The sequence below is a fragment of the Oenanthe melanoleuca genome, chromosome 1A (assembly GCF_029582105.1).
Source record: "Oenanthe melanoleuca isolate GR-GAL-2019-014 chromosome 1A, OMel1.0, whole genome shotgun sequence".
In the NCBI taxonomy this organism is placed as follows: Eukaryota; Metazoa; Chordata; class Aves; order Passeriformes; family Muscicapidae; genus Oenanthe; species Oenanthe melanoleuca.
The window spans coordinates 53,759,102-53,784,597 of NC_079334.1; the positions used below are offsets into that span (position 1 = coordinate 53,759,102).

At 36.6% G+C, this 25,496-nt stretch overlaps 1 protein-coding gene across 4 annotated transcripts in view; it reads right to left on the bottom strand.

The window, feature by feature from the left end:
• The window catches only part of TAFA5 (TAFA chemokine like family member 5), a 386,710-nt gene that overhangs the window by 73,972 nt on the left and 287,242 nt on the right, over positions 1-25,496 (bottom strand). The window lies entirely within an intron of this gene.

Sequence of the window (25,496 nt, forward strand, 5' to 3'; positions counted from 1 at the left end):
GAAAGAGAAAAGCTATAATAAACAGTTAGAGGGGTCAGTGTAAAGACAGCTGCTGTGAATCTATGTGATACTTGCAATGGTAGGGCTACAGTCAAGGGCAGAAACTAGGAACTTAGGAAGGACAGGTGTTGAATAAAGCAAAGGTTGAAAAATCATGAAGGAGACAATAAGCTGAGGAAAAAGACAGGAACAAACAGCCTATCACTGCAAGGGAAAAGAAGTCTTGCCAGGAAGGTTTCTAACAGAAAGCTGGTGTGATATGTGTGTTGTGTCTACTCCTAATGCTTGTGTCTCTGGCAAGCCAGTTCTGCAAAATTTCCACAAGGTCATACACAGCATGTAGTCTTGGAACAACAGAGCCCTGACTGCAATACAATAAAAGAAAGGAGTTGTAAAGGAAAAATTTTTCTTCAAGGTAGGGAGAGAAGGTCTTTAATACCTGTAGACAGCTTTCTGGACTATAATACTGCTTCTTTTGAGTTCACTTTAGAAGCATCTGGGTTCCTTCTCACAGAATAGTAAATAATATTACTAATATCTGGTATTCCATTATTCTTTCACTCTTCACTGAAGACAATATTGTAGAGTGGAGTGTTTAGGATACTTTTCATAAAATACATATACAAAGAGACTCTCACTTGCACCGTGCCATATACTCATGCTAAACAAGGTAAAATCTCCCAAACTAAGTTTTGCTCAAACTGTAAGGCTTGCAGTCTGCAGAAAATGGTCCTCAGTTCCTCCAGGGATCATCTCACCAATTCTTGCCTGGACTACAAGAAAGCTTCACCACTTCAGTTTGTACATAAGTGGCCTAGGATTCGAGGCCAGAACTTGTTCCAAGTAGGGGGACACAGATCATGCCTTCCTCTATGTGGAGGAACACACCTTCAACAATCGTGAGCCCAGAAAAAAGAGAACCATAGGAGAAATAGTGAAATAAGAGTACAAGAACCTTATGCTGCACCAAATTAATTTGGGGTCCAAGAAGACTAAAACCAGGCATTTATCCCAGTGGCAGCTGCAGCTTTATGCTCACCTGAACGTGTGATTCAGTCTGACTTCTTCTGTCTGGAACTACTTAAGAATACAATTCCCAATGCCACTGAATCATGGCAAGAGAGAAAAATGCAATTTAAAGTATTTTGATAAAACCCTTTCCAATATTTTGTCACAAAACAACGCATCCTCAGCTCTGGTATAATTGTTGGTAAGCTCTAGCAATATTACAAAACTTGATTTCTTTCAGTGGAAGCTCAATCTGAAATTCATATTAATATTTTAATTATAAAACCTCCTTATAATGCCTAAATGTTTACATAGGAATTTTAATTGCTCATTAAGCAATATATAAATCAGTGGTAAAATGATTCATAACTACAGTTTTTTGAAGCAACTCTGCTAGGTTTTTATAGCACATAATACACAGAAATGTGGATTCTACTTGGGCAGCAGAGGTACTGCTCTCCTGATAACTGGATCATATCAGTTTTTGAGACTAACCTCTCCTCTGGAACAGATAATAGCCTCAGCCTTTCTCAGTGAAGGCCTGCATCCAGTTGCAGGCTTTACAGAAAAAGCTCAGAAAAATGTTAACACCAAATCTGACCTACTTGCATGCATATCTTTTTTAATTCACATATCAAAATGGCTATTTCTAGAAATGTTTCAACCATATGAAGGATCATTGAAAGACTGAATAGTAAGCTAAACCCAGAAATATCCACTAGATTGCCTTTACTATCTCAGCTAGGAGGTTTTCCTGGAAACATGACTTGAAGCAATCTTATTTAAAAAAAGGTATCTCTGAATTACTCTGTGTTTGCTTGGTTGCCATTGGTATTAGCACAAATCCAGGGTCCTTGCTCTGGGTATTTGCTATATCCATGCAAATTTAAAACAGACAAAGGGCATTTTACAAAACATAAAATCTAAAATATTTCTGTGTTTTGTATAGACCAGTTCACACATTTAGGCCTTGAGGATCAGAACTTCTTTTGTAGGGAAAAACCAGCCAACTCAAATGGTTCAAAGCTAATCAGTATCAAAACTGTGCCTCCTCAGCCCCCATGCCCTCTTCCAGCCCTGCTTCCCACCCAGCTCTCTTCCCCATTACTGATTTCCACGTCCCTTTAGTTCTGCTTCTCCACTCACTCATTGCTCTGCTTTGGGGCCTCACCTCACACACAATGCCAAGAGGGAGGCCCTGTTCTTGACTGCAGGACTACATCTATTTTTGCATTTTCACTTTTTGGTTTGCACATAATATCACACTATGAGAGTAAAGCGCAATGTGTAATACAGGAAGGGAGCAAAACACACAACAATTTTTTATCAGCATAATATCAAAGAATTTTCATCAGTAATTCAAACTGAATTACACCAGTCAAAGCAAAGGAATATAGTGTATTTCCTGAGGCAGTGTAGTTGCCTTTTTACTGTGTACATTCACCAGGGGTGTAATTCAGTCCTCTGCAGACATGAGAGCAAAAAGCCTATCAGCTTCTTCAAATCCACTCCGAGCTCCATTATAAAGAATTAGGTGGCACTTAAACGATACACAGCCTTTGTGCAGAGCTCCTGCAAAGAACTGAATTTCAGCTTTAGAATCTGTGTTGACACTACCTTGCATCTCCTAAGAAGGGCTGTGCCTCTTCACTTGATCTGGAGTTAATAGGAGCTGACGCTGCTCAGCACATGGTGGAATTGCTTTCCTGGGTAGGGCCATTTGAACTGGAGAACAAATGGTCTCTATCCAAGGGGTTTTCAGGCAAACAGTTTTGAGGCATTGGATGCAAGCAGATGTTGTATCAACAAACTACCCACCAATGTGATCTTAACTGTTTAGTAAGACAGGGAAACTTGCAATCCATTTCCAGTTATTAGCAGAAAAAGTCTCCATTCATGATCGGTATAGTCTTATTTAAGACTGCTCAACTGAGTAGTGTTTCAGAACATCATAGATTGTTTTCTGCTAAATACTGCAACTAGATAAGCTTTATCAATAAGCCTCTCACTTGGTTTAATATTATATATATATTTCCTATGGAAAATCAGGTTTATTTTCTACATATTCTTTTCCCAAATTCACCCCACACTCAGGGAATTATCAATCTCTGCATCTCTAGTCAAACTTTTAACTGAAAATCATCAACTGTTTGTCATAGCAAAAACTGAGATAAGCCTTGTTCAGCAGCAGTAAATGCAAAACCTTACAGCCATCTAAAATATGGTAAATTAAAATATTCAGATTGTTATAATTAGTTGTCCCTTTATTTTTAAGGTTGGAGAATGAATTAGGAAATAAAAGTAAAAATGTACTCTGTTTAAGGATACTGATTGAAACAATTGGATACTGACACATCATTTCAGAACACATTATGCTCCTATGCATAAAGGTGGTGTGCAAAGTGAATATTTATAAAGTATAATCAAAACAATGATGCATGATCGTAAAAAAAGTAAAAAAAAAATAAAAATAAAAAAGGTAGTAGAGAAAATACATTTAAGTAGGGACTAGGGAAAAATTCTCCCAAGCAGAACACAACATTTTGAAACATCCTTCTTAATTAAGAACTTAGCTCACCTATATTTTTTAAAGAATGATGTTCTTCTTCACATTTTTTAATGGTACTTTTTAGCATTTAATGCAAACTGTAACACAAATTGGATAAAATATTTCTTCTTTGACTTTTTTTATGACATTTTTGACATATATTATTTCACTGTGTTTTGCCTTGATCTTTGAAGAAGGCTGACCAGCACAGCAGATTCCCAAGGTTCAGAAATGCCTTTGGCTTCACCACTTCAGAAGTACACAGACAAACACATTCATCATAGTGTGTTTCACCTGCCCTATTTAGACTGAATATGACCACATCTTTTATAATTACTCACCTTTGAATGATCCCAACTGGTTTCACCATCTCACTCATCTCCTAGCCTTTTTTAAATGTTATCTGGTATTTTTCCTTTTTTCTTTTCCTGTTTTTTTTTCAACTCTAGCTTTTTACTCTGACCATTTCCCTCCCCTGCCTGATTCAGTACATATACACTATCTACCTATCAAAGATCCCCCAACATCTTGCAGAACTTCCTGTGGTTAGCTGTTTTTACCTATGACTAGTAAATGCTGTTCATTGTCCCCACTGTGCACAGAGGTTAATCATCTTGACTAAAGAATGACACAAGAATTTGTTGCACAGCTAGAAACAAAACCTCTGAACTCTTAGTGATCTAAGTGACTGGAGACCTTTTTGTGCCCTTCCTTCTTTCAGAGAGAAAGTGCACTTTAACATGTATACATAAAAAAATTAAACAACAATAGAAATATGCAAAGTAATAAGCTTTCAAAAACATATATCAGTTAAATTGCAGGAGCAGGAAAGGGGCCATCAGAAAGACAAACTGAATCACAGCACTCCAAGGCACTGCAATCATGAACTGTCTTTAAAGCAGCAATTTGGCTGTAATAGTGTAAAAGCCCCAAATGTCAATCTATTTTACAACAAGGAAACATCACAAAGCTGGGATATCTTTTTCAGCAGTCATTCTGCTTCCCTAAAAAGAATTGAAGCACTGCTAATTCACAAAGAGTTAGATTATCTCAATTATTTATAGGGCATCTAGTCCAAAGACTATTTAGTTCTAAGAACAGCAATATAGCAATGTCTAGACACCTATTTTATCATTTAGCTCTTGCTGTCAAGATTGGGAGGGATGCTTGAGCTGAGGTTGAGAAATATATGGGAAAAAGTGATCTCCTGTGGGCTGCAGAGAAGCTACAAATTGAGACCAGGTAACTAGATCATGAGTAAAAGATTGAATGACAGGGCAGAGGCTTTTCCTGCAGCTCATCCAATCATAGTTCCACTGAGGAATAAATCTTATTGCAATCCCTGGGTCGAGAAAATACCATCAATGTTCACCTGTACCCTGAAAAACAATGAAAATCTGGCTTTATCAGAAATGATGCAGATTTTACTTTGTACAACATGTATTTAGGAGGAGCAGGACAATGCCTAGGAGACAATCTCCAAATTATACAGCCATCCATATTATCCCAAAGACTCCCTTAGGGACACCACTGCCAGTTACATGAGTGGTCCCTAGGAATTTAGCTGAATTAGCTGGCATACAAAGTTGTTGGAGTAAACTGAGTGACTGCAGGAAGCTTAGTAAACCACTAATGCAAAACCTAGAAAATATTTTGAAAAAGTAAAACCAAATTTAAACTACTGCATTTAGAAAGGCATCCATGTATTTGTTCAATTTTATGACATACTTAATGTTTTGCTGTATCTTCATAAGACTCTGTGGAATAAACATATAATGACAGCTTAAACATAATTACACAAACAAAAATTGAAGTATAATCCAGATTCTGGGAGCACTGTCAGGAAATTTAACAGCTCTTATCTTTTTCCTGTTTGAGTCTCCAAATAGAAGAATTTCCTCATTATGATACTCCAAATAATAAATAAATAAACAGTGACTAAACAGATATTAAATGCAAAGGAACATGATACCTGACTTTTTGTAGTGTAGAAACTAGAATGTACTTTTCTGATCTCTCTCTTTTTAGTTCTTTGGAAACTTTAATACTATGTGACTCAGTGATATAGTGATAGGTACATTACATTTGTCTATATCTAGATGTTCAAATATTTGTATGACAGAAGCATTATCTTAACATGGAAAGTGTCCTACAAATCAGCTTCACCATCAACTCATGTCTGTTTCCATTTTACTTTTCAAGGGCCAGTATTCTTCTAACTGCTCTCATTTGAGATTGTAATATATCTGTGCATTTGTTCTCAACTCCTCAGTCTCTCACTGGCAAAACTGCTTACTCAGAAAAGTAATGCAGCAAATAAAAAACATATTTTCAAACTGCCTACAAAGCAGTCAAACAGACACAGGAAAAAAACCAATTTATTATCATTTACAAAATTTCACAGGGTCACAACAAGCATCCTGACACTTATAATAAATTATGAATACTGATAAAATTTACATGTTGAATTTTATTTAGGGACAACACATGTGCTTCTAGTCTCTTCAAAACTAACATTTTCTAACTAAATACTAAAATGTCTGCCTATTGCTTTGAATAGGCAACCTGGCCTACAGCTTTGCCCAGGATTTCAGCATTTGTCTGAATAACCATAGATGTACATACTCAATGGTTTTCAATCTATGAACGATCTTTACTGCTTCGTTATCTGTGGGTAGTCAGCATTTGCTGTCCAATAAAAGATGCTAATGGAACACCTACCCCTAGAGAAAGCCTTTGTCAGGACTCAGTGTTTTCTGTTTCTGTCCCCTGCTGTTCTGCCCTGCTGTATTCAATTAGTGTGCTGTAAGCAAAGGAAAAATTACTAAAAATCTGATCAGTGATATGCCAGCAAAGAACCCTTCAGAGACCATGTTTTCATCACATTTCACTTTGCTGCCAGCACATTGAGAACAGCAAATTTCACTGGAGAGGGACAACAATTTCAGACCCAAAGAAGAGAATTTGAAGATTGTAGCAAAGAACAGACAAGGGAAATGGGAAGTAGTGAGAAAAGAGATACTAGGGGGAAAAAAAAAACAAGAAAGGAAGGAAAAGGGCACAAATCCCAGCTATGTATAGTACCTACTGAAGCTAATGGGCAAGGTCAAACACTTGAGCAATTTGTTCAGTGGAGTCAATATGACAGTGGGTAAGTGAAAGCAAAAGACCAGAACATTTTGGGTTTTCTTAACTACACCAGTTTCAGTCCTCCTGATGATATGAGCAGAGAACTACAGTGGAAGACCAGGTTCACTATAGTTAAAAGTCAAATGAGAACTGACCAGATACTTCCTGCCATCCCTATGTTATGCAGTGAAGGCTGGGCAGCTGTGGAAGACGGGGAAGGACCCTGAGAACTCTCCTAGCTATGAAACATGTGCACACACAAAAGTAACCACTGAATACACAGTGAAGCAAGAATTTTAAGGAGAATGCCACAGTAATAATTAAACTTGTTCTAGGTTACATGGTCAGAGTTTTCAGAGCCGTGGAAAGAACCTAGGAATAAAAGATTATGAAGCTGGGGTGAAGGAAGAGTGGCAGAAAAGTTATAAATCAACCTCACAAAAGCATTTATACACAAACTGAACTTCAGAGCATAAATACTCATGTTTGTGGGTAAAAAGGAATAACTAGACACTTCACCCTGGCTGCAGCTTCACATTTGACTGCACAGCATCTGATTCTGTGCTCACAAAACACACACTAAAATTATAGCCAAGGATCAAGGTCCTTCTTGAGACTCTAGCTGTAGAGAGTTCATGTACCCAGTCTTACTGGGCACCTTTAATGAACTCTGCATATACTTAGAAAGGAAAATATAAAAAGAAAAAAAAAAGGCAAAAATAAAAAGAAAACAAGAAGCACTCTCCATTTGAAAATTGCTTTTGCATGGGCAAAGCAATGAGAATCAGAGTGTGAGGTCTCATGCTTGAGGAGAGAAATCTGTTAGTCTTTAATCTTTCAACAGCTATTTCTAGGAATTTTAGTTAATGTTTTTCACATGTATTCAAACAGGCATTTAGCTGAGTGGTTCTGCTGGGGCCTTCATTGCTTTTAGTGCTTTCCAAGTCTGGTGTCAGCATGTGCATTGCTGCTGTGACATGGTGGTGACATTTTATTGTGCACTGAGAGAGATAATAACTCAGCTGTTCCCAAGTACAATGGGCTTCCTTTGTCAACAACCAGAGCAATGGGAAACTCTGCCCTCCTTTTGCCATGTATGTATGAACAGAACACGGAAGCAAATTGAGTTGAAATGAGCTCAAGGACTAGCACGGAAACAGACTAAGCTGTAGCTGTGAGAACAATTAAAAGTATTAGAGAAGGGAACTCAGCTGTACTTATCTCCTTCCCAAAGTGCTTTCCCACTGTTCCACATGACCAGATGCTGTGTTACAGTAAACTGTATGCTTTTTGGGGTAAGCCTGTGACTTTTGCTTTCATCAAATATTAGAAATAAGCTACAATTATACTGGGGATTTTGATACAAATCAAGAATGAAGATTATGAAAAAAAAATCCAATAAAACTATTGAAATAGGTTAAAACAAAGAAAAAGGGAGCCATTTTTATGGTATCACTTTTCATAGCAAAAATACAATTAATATAAGAACGTATGATTATTTTTAAACTTGTGTCAATGACCTAGGAAACTTGCCACAGGGAACTGTGATGCTGAGCATTAGATAGCTTGGAAACACTCCTTTCCTTCTGACTTTTGCTTTCACTAGCCAGTGTTTGACCAACAGAGGGACAAAAGTGTTAAAATACAGCAAAGATGTTAGTTTATATAACATGCATTGTATTGGCACACTGTCCATGGGGAAACCATGTTACAGGTGGATGTGTTATACCTCAACTGCACAGTCAATCACACATCTTGTCACACAGCAGTTTGATATCGTGGATGTGCAGAATATGATTTTTGACTGACAGGTTAGGTCATGTGAATTTTTAATGGAGCTTTCCATCTATACAGAAATATCACTGTTCCTTACCCCAATATATTATGATCTAACATAATTTTCCTAATTTTGTGCTTAATTTGGGCAATTGTTTTTCTCTTTACTTATTACTACTTTTCTCATTACAAGCTTTCTCTCTAGGTACATCAGTATTTTGTAAGAATAAAAAAAAATACAAATAAGTGTCTTCTATTGACACTAGGTTCCTATTTTTAATTTATTTTTATAATGCACATAAAATTGGAAGACAGATACCTTAAAAAGACAATGAATCTCTAAAACTCAGCTAATAAATGGACATTTTTACTTTGTGTACCTAGTGCAACAAAAAATTGATTTTCAAAGATCCTGTAGATTTTTCTACATAAAAATTATTAACAGTTCTCTTCAGAAGGAGCTCCATAACAGAAATATTCACTTATTAGAAGGAATAGTCTTTCTTGACCTAAGAGACAATATTTGATGTATTGGAACACGTCCAGCAAGTTTATGAACAGCCACACATCTTCTTGATATTGCTATCTTTTCCACCATCAGAAAACTTAACTTTAAATTTTCAAAATTATTTCTGTGAAATCAGACTAGAGGGATTGGCCACAAGGTGAAAAAGGGGGCAGACAATGCATGTGCTCCCATGCTACAGCCACTCTGTTTGAAGGCCTGTCCCCTGCTTAAGGCAGCTTATACAACTCAAAGGCAAAGGCAAAACTTCTCAGTTTTACAGATTTTAGTATTACTCCTATAGGACTCATTTAACTCCCATAGGTGTATACTTGTCTTCCTTTACTAAACTCCAAATGATTGAGTGGTCTACTGTCAGCTATAATAAAGCCACATCTCTAACAAAACACTCTGTGTTCCTAAAAGTAATTGTCTAAATTTTAAATCTGCTCTTGCTTTTTTCAAAAACATTCAAGAGTATCTTAAGGAAAATAAACCAAACTAAACATCAACACTGGACACAAACAGAAGATAATAACCCACAAAATTAACTGGAATAGAAGCAAGTTAGAATAGTCCATCTGCAGGAATGTAACTGTCTGAAAAAGAGGTTTATCAAGTGACTCTTACTTTGCAGGAGCAATGGGGAAATCTCATTGGAAATATCTACAATTTGTAACAATGCAAACAGTACAAGTTCACAGTCCTGACTCAGGCAAAACCTGAAATGGGTTTCTTGAGGGTTCTTCTGAATAAAGCACTGCTTGACTGAGTCTGCAGCTTGGAAATAGCCCCTTGCAGATTAAGAAATAACAACTGCTAGTTCTCAATGCTTCTCTTAAGTACAATACTGAACTATCTAAGTGCTCATTTAGACTCAACATTTTAAACATACAAAAAATTATCTTAAAGAAATTCCCCCTGAGAAACTCCACTTTTTTTTTTTTTTTTTTTTTATATTTTCACATAGCAAAATGGCCCTTTAAATTATCCTGGTACGCCTAATTATGCCATTAGGCATGTATGTATGTATTTATATATCTATGGCATTAGGAATAAAATAAAAGTTGCTGTTACTACATCACTACAGTGTTTTACTTTGGTCAGCAGGATAACCATTTTAGTTTAACTACTTCAGTTCTATTGGAATAACAGAATAATTTGTATTAAAGTGTAGAATAGTGTGCACACTTTCTCCTGTGGAACTGAAAAAACACATTCATAATTCCCTAATTGTAGAGCCTATTTACAGGTTTCTTTATCTCCTTTATGTACAATAATGGAAATATGTAAATGTTAGTATATATTATACTTCCTCTTAATATTATTAGTAAACATAAAATTATTCAGATATCTTGTGCCATTATCAGCATATCATGTATTCTAAAAAAACCTTCAAATTCCTAAATTTTGGCTAGTGAAAAGGTAGATATTTTTAGCTGCCTGTTACAAAGATTTCTCACCTTATCAACGTAGAAAATATTTGGGAGAATATTTTCATGAAAATATGGGAGAATAATTTCATGAAAACAGACACATAGTCTGATAGTATGGAGACTTGCAGTGTCTACCATGTGCACAAGCAGGCACTTCAGTTTTCTGAAAATCAACACCTCAGAGCATATGTGACAGAGGTATGTATAACACAGATGCAAATTTGTTAGCAGATTCTTCAGCAGCTTTGCTGTAATATGAATGCTGGGGGGTTTTGGCCTTTTTTGGGGTGTTTGTGGGTTTTTTGTTTTGTTTTGGGGTGTTTTTTTTTTTTTTTTAGCTAATCTGTAGTGGATGCTACAGCTTCAGAGCCCTGTTTATTACATGTATGGTCTTGACTACTTGAATCTGTGCAACCCATTCAAAAACAGACTGCAAAATGCCAAAGACTTTCTTTCACTTCCAGCCGTGCTCAAGTTTTCTTTGAGGCAGTGCTCATCTGAATCATTGCCTGTTTCTTGCTTACAAAACATTCATATTCAAAGCACCATTAGCACAATAGCCATTAACAAAGAGCCTTTTATGCCAACTTGCTACAACTTCATCTCACACACCCTTTACAGGAAAAAGGTCTTTTTTCTTCTTTGCAGTATCAGTGAAGCACTCATGCCATGTGAAAAGAATGCTCCCTTTCAGTGCAGAGGGGACATGACAGGTCCTTATGTGAATCTACTCTACATACAACTGAGGAGAAGACAAGGTGACCTAAAAGATCTTTCTCATTTCTAACCTCTATGAAAGTTCATGGCATCGAGAATTGCATATTAACAACCAGATGCAGGACTTTGTGTGGAAATGGCACAGTGCTTCCACAGGATGTTTTATCTTAATGTTTATCTGCTGTAAAGGATAGGAAAAGCACTTTTAGGTTGGTCACAAGTATGATAAACAAGAACAAGAAAAGACAGCAATTAGCCTTGAGTCATTCACAGCAGTCATTCCCAAAAAAAATTGTTAATGCTGAGCAGTAAATGGAAAGCAGGAAGAATCTGCAGCTATATCTTGCTAGGAACTGGTGGGGTTTGTTGCCAATACTACATCAAGTTGCCACACTGGCACTAAGACAAACTCAGAGGTTTCCATGAAGTAAGACTGTTTCTTTATGGTATCCTGTAGATGCAATGATCATATTACCTAAAGAAGAACAAGAGAAAGTGAAATTTTTTTATAAATGTTTTATAATTTCTCCTAATAATAATTATAATTTATATGCAATTTCACAAGACAAAGGAGTGAGAAAAGAGTGAATATCACAGGGTTGGTCAGAAAATCACAGATCACAAACATTTGCAATAGTGGCACAAAGGCAGTATCAAAGCATTTTACAGTAATGTAAAGATAGATATGAGACTCTAACTGCCCCAAAACATCTTCAGCGTCAGTCACAATATTTTCAATACCTGAACTACACAACCCTGTGACATGTTAATAAACTAAATCATTCAGGAACAGCTGTAACATTGTCCAGAATGTGTTACCCTGAGTTCCCACTAGCACAACACACACTGGTAAAACAAGAAACAAAAAAGAAACGACCCCTCAAAGGCTCTTGTGTGCCTTTATTTCACACTGAATAAGCAGGCACAGTACAGCCTGCTGCTAAGCTTTTCCTTACCAGTTGGTCAAAACATGGATAGACTCTTGGTTACAGCTCCTAATGTGTTGATCAACTGACCCAGAATAACAAAGGCTACGGGTAAGCAACACAGAAATTACTATACTGGATCAGACCTGAATCAGTCTGGTTTAACATGCTGCCTCTGCAAGTAGCCAGAGGGATGTGTGAGAACCCAGCACCAGCCAGCTGCCCCTCTTTCTGCATGTTCTAGCAAGGAAATAACTGCATGTTCTAAGAGGAAATAACTTAATACACTCAGATTTGTTTCTCAATTACTGCTTTGCAAGCTGTTGATGGAGGGGCAAAGGGTGGAAATTGTACATCTCAGAGGAACAATTAACTTTGTTTTTGATTCCCTGAGGTGTACAGTAAGCCATAATACCGTAAATTAATCCAAGGAGAATTTGCCATAAAAGATCCAAATTGATAGCATTAAAAATGTTCATACGTTTATGTTTAAAAGTGCCTCTGTTTTTGTTTTTGTTTTTAAGAATTTTTTTATTGCCAGTTTGAGGGAAAAAACTCACTATAATTTTTTTCCATTAAAATACAGAAAGCGTTGCATATGCATCACACATTAATCACAGAAAAATTAAGGACGCAGAAAAACAAATATGATAAATCACACATCCTTTTGCCTGAGATATAATACAGCATCAGGCCTCTATACCTCATTAACTACTGTGTTTGCCATTAACACTTCACAAAAATGTGTGAACATATAGCTGCATCATGAAGCTGTTAAAAAAGAAAACTGTCTAATTTTTTCTGCTTCATCTTCCTCTATATATTAGATGAAAATCATCCATACTGCATACATTTCCTGGCTTAAATTATAAAAATTTTCTTTACAATGGAATCTGCTATTGAATTCCATTCACTGTAACACCTACAGAACATTATTTCCCCCCGGCCCCAATACGAAATCTTTCCTAAATAAGCTTAACCTGCTAATACACTGTTCTGTTCCATTCAGCTTCCTATGCAGCACTCAGCTGTGCTGGACCCAAGAGCCTCTTGGTAGGATATGAGCAATGTGGCTCTCATTTATCATGTGCACTATCACTCCCAGGACAAGAAGTACATGCAGTAAAGGTTTTGTCCAACATTTCATTGCTTCTGTTTTTCTTAATGTGAATATATATATATAAAAGTTAAGGAAAACAAGTCAATTTAACAAATCCTATACTTAGAGTGGAAAGTGCTGAATCTTATCCTTAGCTCTTTGAAAAATTTATTTCAGTTGAAGTTAGGCCATGGGCTGCTTTCCTTAGCACAGCCATGTGCCAAATGAGGCTGCTGAATGCACTCCCATTCCTGCCCTCTCCTGTCAATAAATACATGTTTAATTATATTAACTTCAAGACACTTCTTTAAACATCTATCCTCTCTTTCATAGCAGCTTTCAAAATAACTCTCAAATTAAGAAATCACATTCATTTCCTGAAATTCCTAAATATAACCCATGTTTCAGTTATCAGAAAGACTATTCTATTTAGATTCATTGCTTCAGGAGAAAGATGGCAACTGCTTTCATCAGGCTCTCTGCCCTTAATACTGAACAACACAACCCCACATTTATTATAAAGCAAAATATTAACATTTGGAACATGAAAAGAGAATATTAAAATAATTCTGAATGCTAATATCCAGCTTCATACTAGATGTTACTTCAGTATCTTACCCACTTGGGGTGCTAGTGGTCTACCTATTATTTAATAGAAAGGAACTTACTGGAGTTAAGGAAAAAACTCTATTTATTTTTTTTCTGATTCTATAGATTAAAGTCTATAAAAATGAAGAATTGTTTCTCCTTAACAGAATTGCTGGTGATTACACTCATACCCTTTAATATGTTCTTTTACTGCTAGAGTTCCATGTAATTTTTGTGCAGTTCATGCATAGATCATGACAAATATTCATACATGCAAGTATGTGAGCAGTATATTTATCCCAAAAATAGCTTCTACTTTGTCCCAAGAGCTTGGCAGGGACAGTACCCATTAAATTAATGACAAGTTAGCAGTTCTGGCATTGAGAACACCTCCCAAGCCTGCACTCCTTCCTTCACCTTTTGTGAACGTCAAGAGCTCCTGCTTTCACAGCTTTTTGTGAAGCTGTAGTCTGGAACTGACTATCTCCTCTGGGTATACTCTGATTATACTGGCTACATCACTCTGTTCCTTTAAGTTATGGTGTAAAATGTAAATAACATTTAACATCCTCTGGTGGCGTAGGCACTAGCAAACAAATCAGCCTGTTTGTCTTGCTGAGATGTATGTTGCCAAAGATACGCTCCATTGGAAGATTTTTTCAAAGGCTTCAGGATTATTCTTCAGTCAAAAATGGTAAAAGTAGCTGTGGCCTTAAGTCATACAGTCAGCTACATACATAACCTGTCATTATAAAACTGACTCATTAAAACAATGAGCCAGGAGTAACCTTGAACAAGGATTTTGAAAGATTTCTGTTAAAATAATGTAAAGAGAAATGCTTCAATATAGCAGTGGATAAAAATAAACCTAGTCAGGAAAAAATGCATATTTTTACCAGCTCTGATTTAACATCAAAGGCTTAGCAGAAATGCAATTCTCACTGACTATCCCACAGTCAGAATCACTGAAGCATAATTCCAAATTTTCCAACAAGAGTTTTAAAAATCTCTGCTTTTATGTCCCTTTTTATTTCCTTTAGCAAGTTACTAGAGCATGATGCAAACTAAATAGCTATTATTACCAATATAAAGAGTATTTGTGTCTTTTTTTCAAATGGTATAAAACAGAATAATATCATTGAACAAAAAAATCTATTTACAGTAATACTAAATCCAAAACTGCTTGTGTTTATTAAGCATTAGGATTTTTCACTTAGATTTTATGTTTATAAATACATATGAGCATATCTTACAATTGACAAAATTGTAGTTGCTCTTGGAAACGAGAAAATTCAAAATGTGTGTTACTTGAGAGAAAATGAAAGCACTGTACTTCACATCTTAGCTGCAACAGTTGTTACTAATATAGCAAATAAAAGCAGAAATCAGCTTCATGCAAAACAGTAAATTGTCTCAATCATTAAAATCTGTGAACTTAACTAGGTTAAGAAAGAAAAAATTTAAAAAATATATATTTTGAAATATAAAAGCAATACATGAAACTGGAAAACACAAGAGCTGTTAATTTATTTTATGGATGACAGACTGTAAGATCAGCAAGAATCATTGTAATTCTATATTCTGACCTCCTGTATGATGTTTCCCAGAGGAATTCTCTGCATTCATCACTCTACTCACCACAGCTAGCAGTAACTCTCTAGAACTAGAAGGCTGTTTTGGAAAAAAGAAAATCCTGAGTTTAAAATTTTCAAACCACAACTTCAGGGACATATCCCAAAGGACAATGGTATTTGCTTGTAGAAAAATAATGTGCTTGTTTTGCATTTTTTAAAGTCAAAGTTAGAACATTGGTACCTTAAACTCTGTACTCCAGAGGTAGGGATGGAAGACACCTCAGGAGATTTCTAATTCTCTTAATTCTTAGTCAATGTCTGATTAGCAAGAACTTCATACAGTAAAACATGTTACTTTCATCATCACCAAGACTGCTCTCTGAACTCTTGTACATTCTTCAATATCTTTATTGAGTTGTGAACATAAGAACTGAGCATACTAATATATTAAAATCTGTCCTATGTCTCAAAAGTGCAACAATGGGTTTTCCTGTATTCGCCCAAGCTTTTCCAGAGTTTGCCTGTAAGATATTCACCTTTATGAACATTTTTTTTCTTCCAAATCTTTTATTGCAGTGCATATACTGGATCTGCCTGGGCTGGAGGTAATTTTCTTCATAGCAGCTAGCATGGTACTTTAGACTTGTTATGACAAATGTCTTGGTAGCACACAAGTGATTTAGTTATTCCTGAGCAGTGCTGCACAGCACCAAGTCTTTCTGTGCTTTTCACTCTGCCCTCCCACAGAGAGCAGGCTGGGGATGGGAAAGAGGTGAGGGGACTCCCTTGCAACACAGCATATTCTGTGATTCTGTGACAGCTGATTCAAACTGACCATGGATATTGCATGTCACATAATGTCACTCCCATCAATAAAAATGGCTGGGCATTGGTCTGTGCAACTGCCTTTGCATTGCACCCTCCCCCTCTTGCTATCCCACTATCTCTTTTTTCTTGACTCTTAGTATTTTTTAACTTTTTTTCTTACTTTTGCTCTTCTCTCCCCTATTCTATTGCAGGGACTGGGAGTAGGGGTCAATAAGCAAGCAGATGGTGGGTTCTTAAGTTACTGGCTGTGATAAACCCCATACAGCCTATTAAAAGATACAGCTCACATGGTTGCATGCACTGTACCATCTGACAATGCCCCTGAAGCTTTACTGAATAATTCCCAGTCTTGGCCTTTTGGAACATTTTGGAAAAAAACCTGATCTGTGTAGTCTTTACTGCAATCTATGTTGCCTACTTTCTGGATCACCTCACGGTCAGAAGTGACTTGCTAGAGCTGTTTGAGTTCATGGAGCCATAGTCCTTCAGTGCAATGAAGCAGATCCCACACAACATTCTTTCCATATTATTCTTCCATCTCATTATGACTTCACATATAATTTATCTTTTCAGGGGCAGGATGTAGTAAAAATCTTGTAAGAGCCCAATACAGCATGATACTGCACAGGAAAAGCACTCCATGTGCAGCCACTATTAGAGCCCCAGCTATAAGGAGTGCCCATGATGGTCACTAAGAATAGAGCAACCTCACACCTTCCAGTGCTTGGGTTCCACAAATGCTTCGCTGAGCTTCTATAAATGCTAGTCTTGGGCTCTTGCCCTGACATTGTAGGTTGAGAGCTGAAATGGGGTTTCCCAGGCAACTCAAATCTGTCTAGCAACCACCCATGTAAGCAGTCATTGCAAGGTCATCACAGTGTGCTTGCTATTTCCCATGGCATCATCTTGTTCCTTGGCAGCTACAGAAGACAGATGCACATGGTGCCTGCTCAACCTTGGCTCCTGGTGCCAGCAACCAGAACCTGGACCTGCAATCCAGCTTTTGACAGCCAGCAGCACTGATACAACATCCAGCAGAGAAGCAGAAATAAAAAGGTCCCTATTTGGTCCCTACATCAGATGCCCTCTGGACCCACTGCCCTGTGCTGCCTGGGCTGACCTGTCTGGGTCTGCCAGCAGACACAGGTAAACCATAGCACAAATCAAATATCAGGGAGAGCTTGATGCATCCAGGGCATCCAGGGGAGGGGAAAGTTCTGGAAGGACTGTGTTGAAAGGGCAGCAGTGGCATTTGGGACATCTGTCACTCTTAAAAGCTTTCCTTTGCAGAATGCAGCGACTGGGGTCACCTCAAGGGCTGCAGTAGGAATGTAAATAGCTACTTTAGCACCAAGTGCCACCACAGGGGTTACATAAAGTTATCTAACACAGCAGGATGGGTAAAGCCATTAGAAATACTGTAGCCATTGATGCTTTTTTTACCTCCTTTTAGTTTGTGAATCATTCACAAACACCAAAAGTGACCTTACATTTTCTCCCAAGTTAAGAACAAAGATTAGGCACTGCAGATTAAAAGATCCACTAAAAATACAGCTTTTGATGAGACACTCTATTTACATTCAGTTACTGATCTTCTAATTAATGACTTTTTCACTTATTATATGTCTATATTATTGTTTTTAATTTTACATTATTCTTGCTTGCCTCCAATTATTGTGTCCATAGAGGAAGTACATTATATTAACAATAATATAATTTAAAAATGCAATTGATTTTGGAAAAAAAAAATTATGGAGAGCAGTATACTAGCTGAAAATATGCAATTTAAACTAGACCAAAAGATCTGCAGACTGAACTCACCTCATTATCTTATTTTTGATATGCAGATTGAAATAAATATGCTTCCATCTCTACAGAATAATTTTAATGTTTAAGACTAAAGAATTTCAGAAACACTGTATAAGAATCCCTCAGAATAACCACTGACACAAGTGGCCTTTTGACATGTTGGAGATATAGGCATTTTTTAACCTGGGTTTACCTTTTCACCTATTGGAATTAAGTATCTACATTTGTACTACACAATCCAGTGTTTGTCCCAAGCTGCCACTAGATTATCAACCAAGCTCAGCCTCCACTCCCATTAATTCTTTTGACCTGTCCCTGGTCATTCTTCATATTTCCTTGACTTCCTAAATACCATGCTGATATTCAGAGAAGAGTCTTTACCTGGGTATTCTTTAATCTTAGAAAGAAGTTATTCACTATTACTACTTTTAAATTAAACAGCTCCATTGCTGCTGTAACAAAGTATTTCAGTGCTATCATCTTTATCTAATATGATATTTTAGTTTTACATAATTCTAGACATAAAAAAGAAGTTTTAGAACGTAAAGGACTGTTATAATTATAAAAAAGATACACTGAGAGAGACATTGAGTTTATTCAGTAGCTGAGACAGCATTTATGGTGAAAGCATAATTTGTTAAGGAAAAAAATAATAAAATCCAAAGTAAATATTGTTTGATCAGATTACGTAGCCAAATACCATTGTTTACATACCCACAAAGGAAACTATTTTATCTGCCATTCATTGCCTGATACATGCAAGAAATATAATTCAAAGCAACAAACACAAACATAAAAATGCCTTCCATCTCACTTAGCAGGTACCTTAAATAGCAGATTCTATAAACAATAAAAAACTTTGTCTTACATGGGCTCAAACAAACCAGTCTCTGCAAGTTTTTCAAGCAGCCTCTGAAAAGATACCTTTGAGAAAATCTCAGATTACCAAAAGGATTTGCTTTTATTATTATTCAATATAATTTTACTTTCAAATTAGGCAACACAGTCCTCTTTAAAACTAGTGAAGTAGTAATTTATTTCATCACCTGACATCAAAACAAAGCTCTGGGGAAGCTTTTAAGAAAAGATGCATAATCTTTAGCATAGTAGGCTCATACCAGTTTGGAAAACAAAACACTAATAAGAAAACAAAGGAAAAAGGCCAAAACTCATGTTCCTGCGTAGAAAAATCTACTTTCAATTAAATAATTTTTTTATTTATTTGGATTAAAAAATGAATGAAAGCTTTTAAATTGTTCTAATAATTTGGAATACATAAAAAAATTAAATTGACCATGGGACTGGACTATTGATGAAATATTGATATCAATTTAGGTGAAAAAGAATGTCCTTCTACATTTGAGGCAGCTATGAAGATTCTCTTCCCACTGACTGCTGAAGACTGTCTACCAGTTATGAATTATGCTGGCATTCTAGGAGTTTCAATTTACTCACAGCTCCTTTAAGAGGATTGAACAGTAAAGCAATATTCTAGAATGCACTTCAGTATTTGTCTTTTCTGTACTAGGACTCCATATCCACATAGACTCAGCTACCTACACTCAAATCAATGCTTTGCCTTTTGATCAATTTAGAAAGTAAATCAGAGCAAAGAAGTGCCATGTGACTTGGGAAATAGTGTTGTACAGCCACAGTGTGAACCCAGGACTTCATGACCTGCACAGCTTCCACTTTGGTTTTAACACAGAGGGAGCTTTCATACAAAAAAGCTCCAGATGTGCTCTGTTCCACCTACTTGAAGTGATACCACAGCTAGTATCAACAGAGAAACTTAACCTAAATTCCACCCAATTTAAAGAAATCAGAGTGTCAATACATCACTTTTAATGGGAACTTTCTGCTCTAAGGGATCCAAATCATCAGCCAGATCCTTGAAGAAGAATTCACTTTGCCTCCCTTGCCTTCTTGAAGTGAATGCATCAAATGACACTTTACTTTTATTCCCTACAGGTATGTTTTACTAGAATAATAAAAACTCCAGTAAAAAACAAACCAAAACAAAACAAGCATAAAAAAAAAAAAAAAAACCCAACCAAAAACCTCTTAAAAAACAGGAGTAGAAATGGCTGGGTGAAACTTGAGATGCTCGTAAATAAATCTATCCCTGTTCACTGTTCTTAGACTAAAGTGACCTTTCTTCTAGCTCTCCTTTTCAGTGTAATAACTTTAGTGGGTTTTTTACCTTGACAGGCTGGAGAGATGAGCTGACAGGAGCCTCATGAAGCCTAACAAAAGGGAAGTGCAAAGCTCTGCACCTGGGGAGCAACAAACCCATCCCAGGTAAATGCTGGGGGATACCCAGATGGAGAACAGCTTGGTAGAAAGGAATCTGAAGGTGCTGGTAGATAAAAATCTGATCATGAGCCAGCAATGTGCCCTTGTAGCCAAGAGAGCTAATGCTATCTGGGACACCTTAGGAGGAGTAGATACTCTGCCAACCATGTCTTAACCTGGGAATGGAAACAGCATATTTACATGTCAGTAGCACAGATAAAATAATTACAAAATTTCAGAGAATATAGAACTAGCATAATTATCATCTCTTCATTGCAATAGTGCAAATTACACTACTACAATAAACCAATATTTACAGTATTTCAGTGAAGTATGAGCCAAAGGAAGCCTCATTCCAGCAGTGGGAGATGCAGATTTAATATTTAGTCTTTTTCTCCCAAGGGAAATGTCAACTTTCCTGCCTTAATTCTCTTTGGCACGAAACATTCACTGGAAATACACCTGGTTCAATAGAGAATGTTACAATTAAATACTGAATTCTGCTCTAAAATAAGCAGCCCAATTTAAATACAGAATATCTCTTCATATTTTTTGTATCTTTTTTAATTATAATACTACATGCAATTGCTAGTATGCAGTACTTTTCAACTTCAGAATTCCATAGCCAAAATTAGATCATAATAAAATATTTCTTTGGAACTTTTTTTAATTTCAATAAAAGGTTCTCTTTCACTCCTTTTTAATGTGAATGTTCATTTTAAATGCATCCAATTTAAACACTATAGCACTTTGACAGTGCATTACAATAAAACATAAAACTGACAGAATTAATTAATGAACAGTAATTACTGTAATTTACAGTAATTCTGTCTGACAGCATCTAATTACCAACAGAGCATCCCTATGACTATAAAGGTAAGCATTTTATTGCTTCTCACTTTTTAATGGGGAAATTGAAGCAAAAATGTTAATTAAGCCCAGAATACTGAAAAATTAGATGTCCAGAATTGAGTCTGGTTTGTATCTGTGGTAGATTTAAACTTCTTTTTTTTTATGAGAATGGCTCATTAGTCTCTAGATTCTCCTATTGCTTCACCATATTTTCAGAAAGCAAACAAGTGTGATTGGGAGGGGAAATAATATTTTCCAAATGATATATTTTGCCAGGGCTTTAATTTCTCACAAGGGGGAAAATCCCAAATATCTAAGTGGAACAACTAGATTTTCGATTAATTTCGATGGATTATTTATCAGGAATTAAAATAGATCAGGTTTCACGCTTTTTAAAGAGATTTTTCCTCCTCTCAAAAACTCCCCAGGTCCCTTTCCATGGTGTCTATCTCCAGCACCTCATTCCCCAGTCTGTGTGGAATCCAGGATTTCCCTGCTCCACTCACAGAATCCAGCACTTGTCTTTGTTAAACTTCATCTGGTTGGTGACTGCACAACCCTCTGATTTGTCAAGGTCTCTCTGCAGGGTCTTTCTGCCTCTGAGGGGGTGAACAGCTCCTCTCAATTTACAAGCATCAGCAAACTTACTTGAAATACCCTTGAATTCTCTGCCCAAGTTGTTTATGAAGATCTTGAAGAGCACAGGAGTGAGGATGGATCCCTACAGAACTCACTGGTGGCAGTTCACCAGTCTGATGGCATCACATTCACTAGAACAGAACCGTTTATGTCCAACCCATGAACCTGCTCCTCACCCATCACCTGATGAGTTTATGAGCTGTCATGTACTGGACATTTTGCTCAGAAGACAGACACACAACATGGAAAGCTTTACTGAAATTAAAAAAAAAAAAAAAAAAAAAAAAAGTTGTTTAAGAGTCCTATCTTAAATCTCAAGTTTTGCATTTTAAAAGTATATCAACAATAGAACTAATCCAGATTGCTAAACTGAATACAGATAATAGCAACAGAATATCCTTCCTGATCCCATTTTCCCAGACAATGGGGATGTTTCCTTTGTATTCAGGAACAAAATATGCAAGTGCATGAGTGTGGGTGAGAACCAAGATCGGGTAGTTTACAATCATGTGTTCTTTGTCTGCCCATTTGTTGTAATTGTGGGAAAAAAAAAAAAAAAAAAAAAAAAGCAAAACTGAATGAGGTATTCAGGCTGCTGTACTACTTACATAATCACCCCACTAAATTTCTGCACCTCTTCATTAGAATATTAACTCACCCTTTCCTGTCACTGGTTCATCTTTCTGTCCCAGAACCATCTCCCATATAATGGGAGCTTTTCCCATATAATACCACATTATCCCATACTTCTATCAATACTACCCTGCCACAGAGTTATTTGCAATATGAAGCACATTGCATTGACAGAAAGCTGCATTTGGTAAGTGTCCATGAAGATATATATATATATGTTTTAGAACATGTGACAAAATATGCTTCTCACAGATATACTCCTTGCACACAGAAATGTCAAAGAGAAAAGGATTTCTGAGGTTTGCATTTCCCCACCCAGTTAGTTTTACTGTCTGTGATGACATGCTTTCCCACACCACAGGCAAAGGCTGCAACTGGGCTTCTCCTCAGTTCTCTGTTTACAGAAGAGCTATGCCTGTCTCTATTCTTTAAAATTACCAGAATGCAATTCAGTAAAAATGAATTAAACAATATGTTGGAAATATAGTAAAGACATAAATACCTATGAACTGGAAAATTAATGGTTTTCAAAGCAACACTATATTTCATCATGCTATGCAAATTGGACCTGTCCCCTTGGAGTTCACTGTTTCTTGGTTTCTGTTAACACATGAATCTGCTTACTTTAACCAACAGCTGGAAAAAATGAGTCACCTAGAACAAGACCTGTGAGACTGCACTGAAGTCCTGCATGTACCATTGCACACTGCTTGATTCACACATGCCATAAATAGCAAAACTGCCAGTATTTTTCTTAAAGGTATGGAAAATTTGCATGCATTGTTAGAAGTTCAAGAGTAAAAATATTTCTTCTAATGTTGCCAAATAGTAGAGCCTATAAAGTCCTTGCTATTTTTTTTCCTTTCCCTTAGAAAAGGGTAGGAAGGCAATATAGAAAGCTCACTTTCCACTTTCAGGTACATGAGTAGTGCACAAGCACACAGCATCAGCCCCAGGTTCTCTCTGACACCGAAGAGAGAAAACTGAGACAGCACAAGAAAAGACAGCAGAGTCAATGGTGTATAGGTTTGGGTATAAAAGACATTTGCCAAGATTTCTCACTGGTTTTGTAACATTTACAGTTATAATCAGAGGTAATTAATCAATTACTTAATAGTCTCTCCTGCATCTTCTTCCCCTTTTGGTTCACTAGAAGATGTGTCACTTACACATGCTCATATCCACACATGCCTGTATGTCTAGGAAACTGCTGACATTCTTAGTATTAACACTGCTTGCACTATGAGAGTGTAGCTGAACATGTATATAAAACAATGACAAAAAACGACATCAAGATTTGGTGTGAGTTATCCACCCACCTGCATGCCCCTTTAGTGTAACCTCCTTCTTAGTGAAGTGCAAATTCTGCAGCAGCTCCTTTCATTTAAAAAAGAAGCAACCATTCTGGGTCTCTTTAGTAGCATCAGCCACCCAAACGTGAACAGAGTGTAAAGGATATTGCTGTGACTCTGTAATGCTCACAAGAGCCAGCTGGAGTGCCTCTGCACTATTCCCACCTTCACCAAGGTGCAGAAGAATAAAAACTGACTTGAATTTTATCACTTTTAATTGAGGATACTGTCAGCATTGTGGATAATACAGTCAGCTAAGAAAAGATTGATAAAGCAATCTGAAAGTCATGATTAGGCTGCTCACATACCAAAGGTATAATATTTTGTGAAATAGGTACTTGGCTGTCAGCAGCATAACTACCTAACAGTGCATGATGGATGAGGAGCCCCATCAGACCCTGTATAAATAAGACAGCAACAAAAGGAGACACCTTTGAAAAGTTTAACAGCTGCTGCAAATTACAGTGTTCTCTTGTATTACAATATTATTCCCTATTTTATCTATGCAGAAGGTCACTCCATTTCATGGGGGAATCTAATAGTCCAAAATCTAATTTCAATCTGATTAAGAGCCAGAAAATTCAAAAACTGAAATGCTCATTTAAAAGGGACACATTTATTGGATGTGAAAGCCCTGGAGCAGTTTGCATAGAAGTTCCAGGTCAAAAGGTCAGCTCCTGAAATGCTGTAGCCTCACAAAGCTCTGATTTCCATACCGGCAATTTACCAGTATAATTTATTAGAGACATTTTGGCCAAATTGGACAATTTCTGTGAAAAATTCCTGTTAAAATATTCACTATATTCCAATGAAATACAGAGATTTTTCTTCTCCTTCCTGAGGTCTTCAGTTTCTCCGAACTATGTTTCCATCACTCAGGAACCACTTCACTGCTTAAGGACAAAGCAGGCTGCCTGGAATGCCATAGAACATTTAAACAAAGCAAGCATGGTAGTGAGAAACTATATATTCTATTAGCCCTGTTGATCAAACTTTTCTAGACAAGCTAGCAGACTTGAAACCTTTTCTTTGGGACAATGCAGCACCACAAAAAAAAATACTCATTTGAATTCAGCTTGGATTTACAGTAGAACTTCAATGTACCATTCTGCAAAGAGGTAGCAGCCTTGGAATGCAGTTCATGCAGACTTGCATTAGCTTCATACTGTGGCAGCTGCAAAAGAGCTGCAGTGCAAATAAAACTCAGGGTTTTCTTTTTCTCACAATTCCAAGGATCGATTTCAAATCAAGACTACCTGTAAAATCAAGAACTTGAAAGCAAAGCTTCAATGTAAAGTGAATTCTAAGGCCTTCAGAAATCACGACTTTTCTTTCTATGTGCTTTTATAGGTTTTAGAGAATAATACAGCGTAAAGCTTTAAAGAATTTTGTGAAAATGTATTTCACAGTGATACAAAAGAGCTCCATAACAAAACACAATGCACTCACTGCTCAGAAATAACAGACATTTCCTCCAGTGAGGGGTAGATATAATGTGTGGCAGCCCATGAATTTCATCTGGTAGCTGTCAATTTAAGTAAAAAAATAAGGAATAAGGGGGAAAAAAACTTGGTTTACAAGCAACTTGCTAAAGCACAATGCTTCAAACTTGCATTTTAGATGTCACTTCACTTTTTTATTCCTGTAATGCATTGATATAATATGACACTTCAAAGTTAGACTTTAATCTTTCAAATTAAAATTTTAAAAAGATTGCAAGCGTTTTTGTTTGACTCCTTTGAAATGTTTTTTATTTTACTGAATAGAAGGCAGACCTCATGA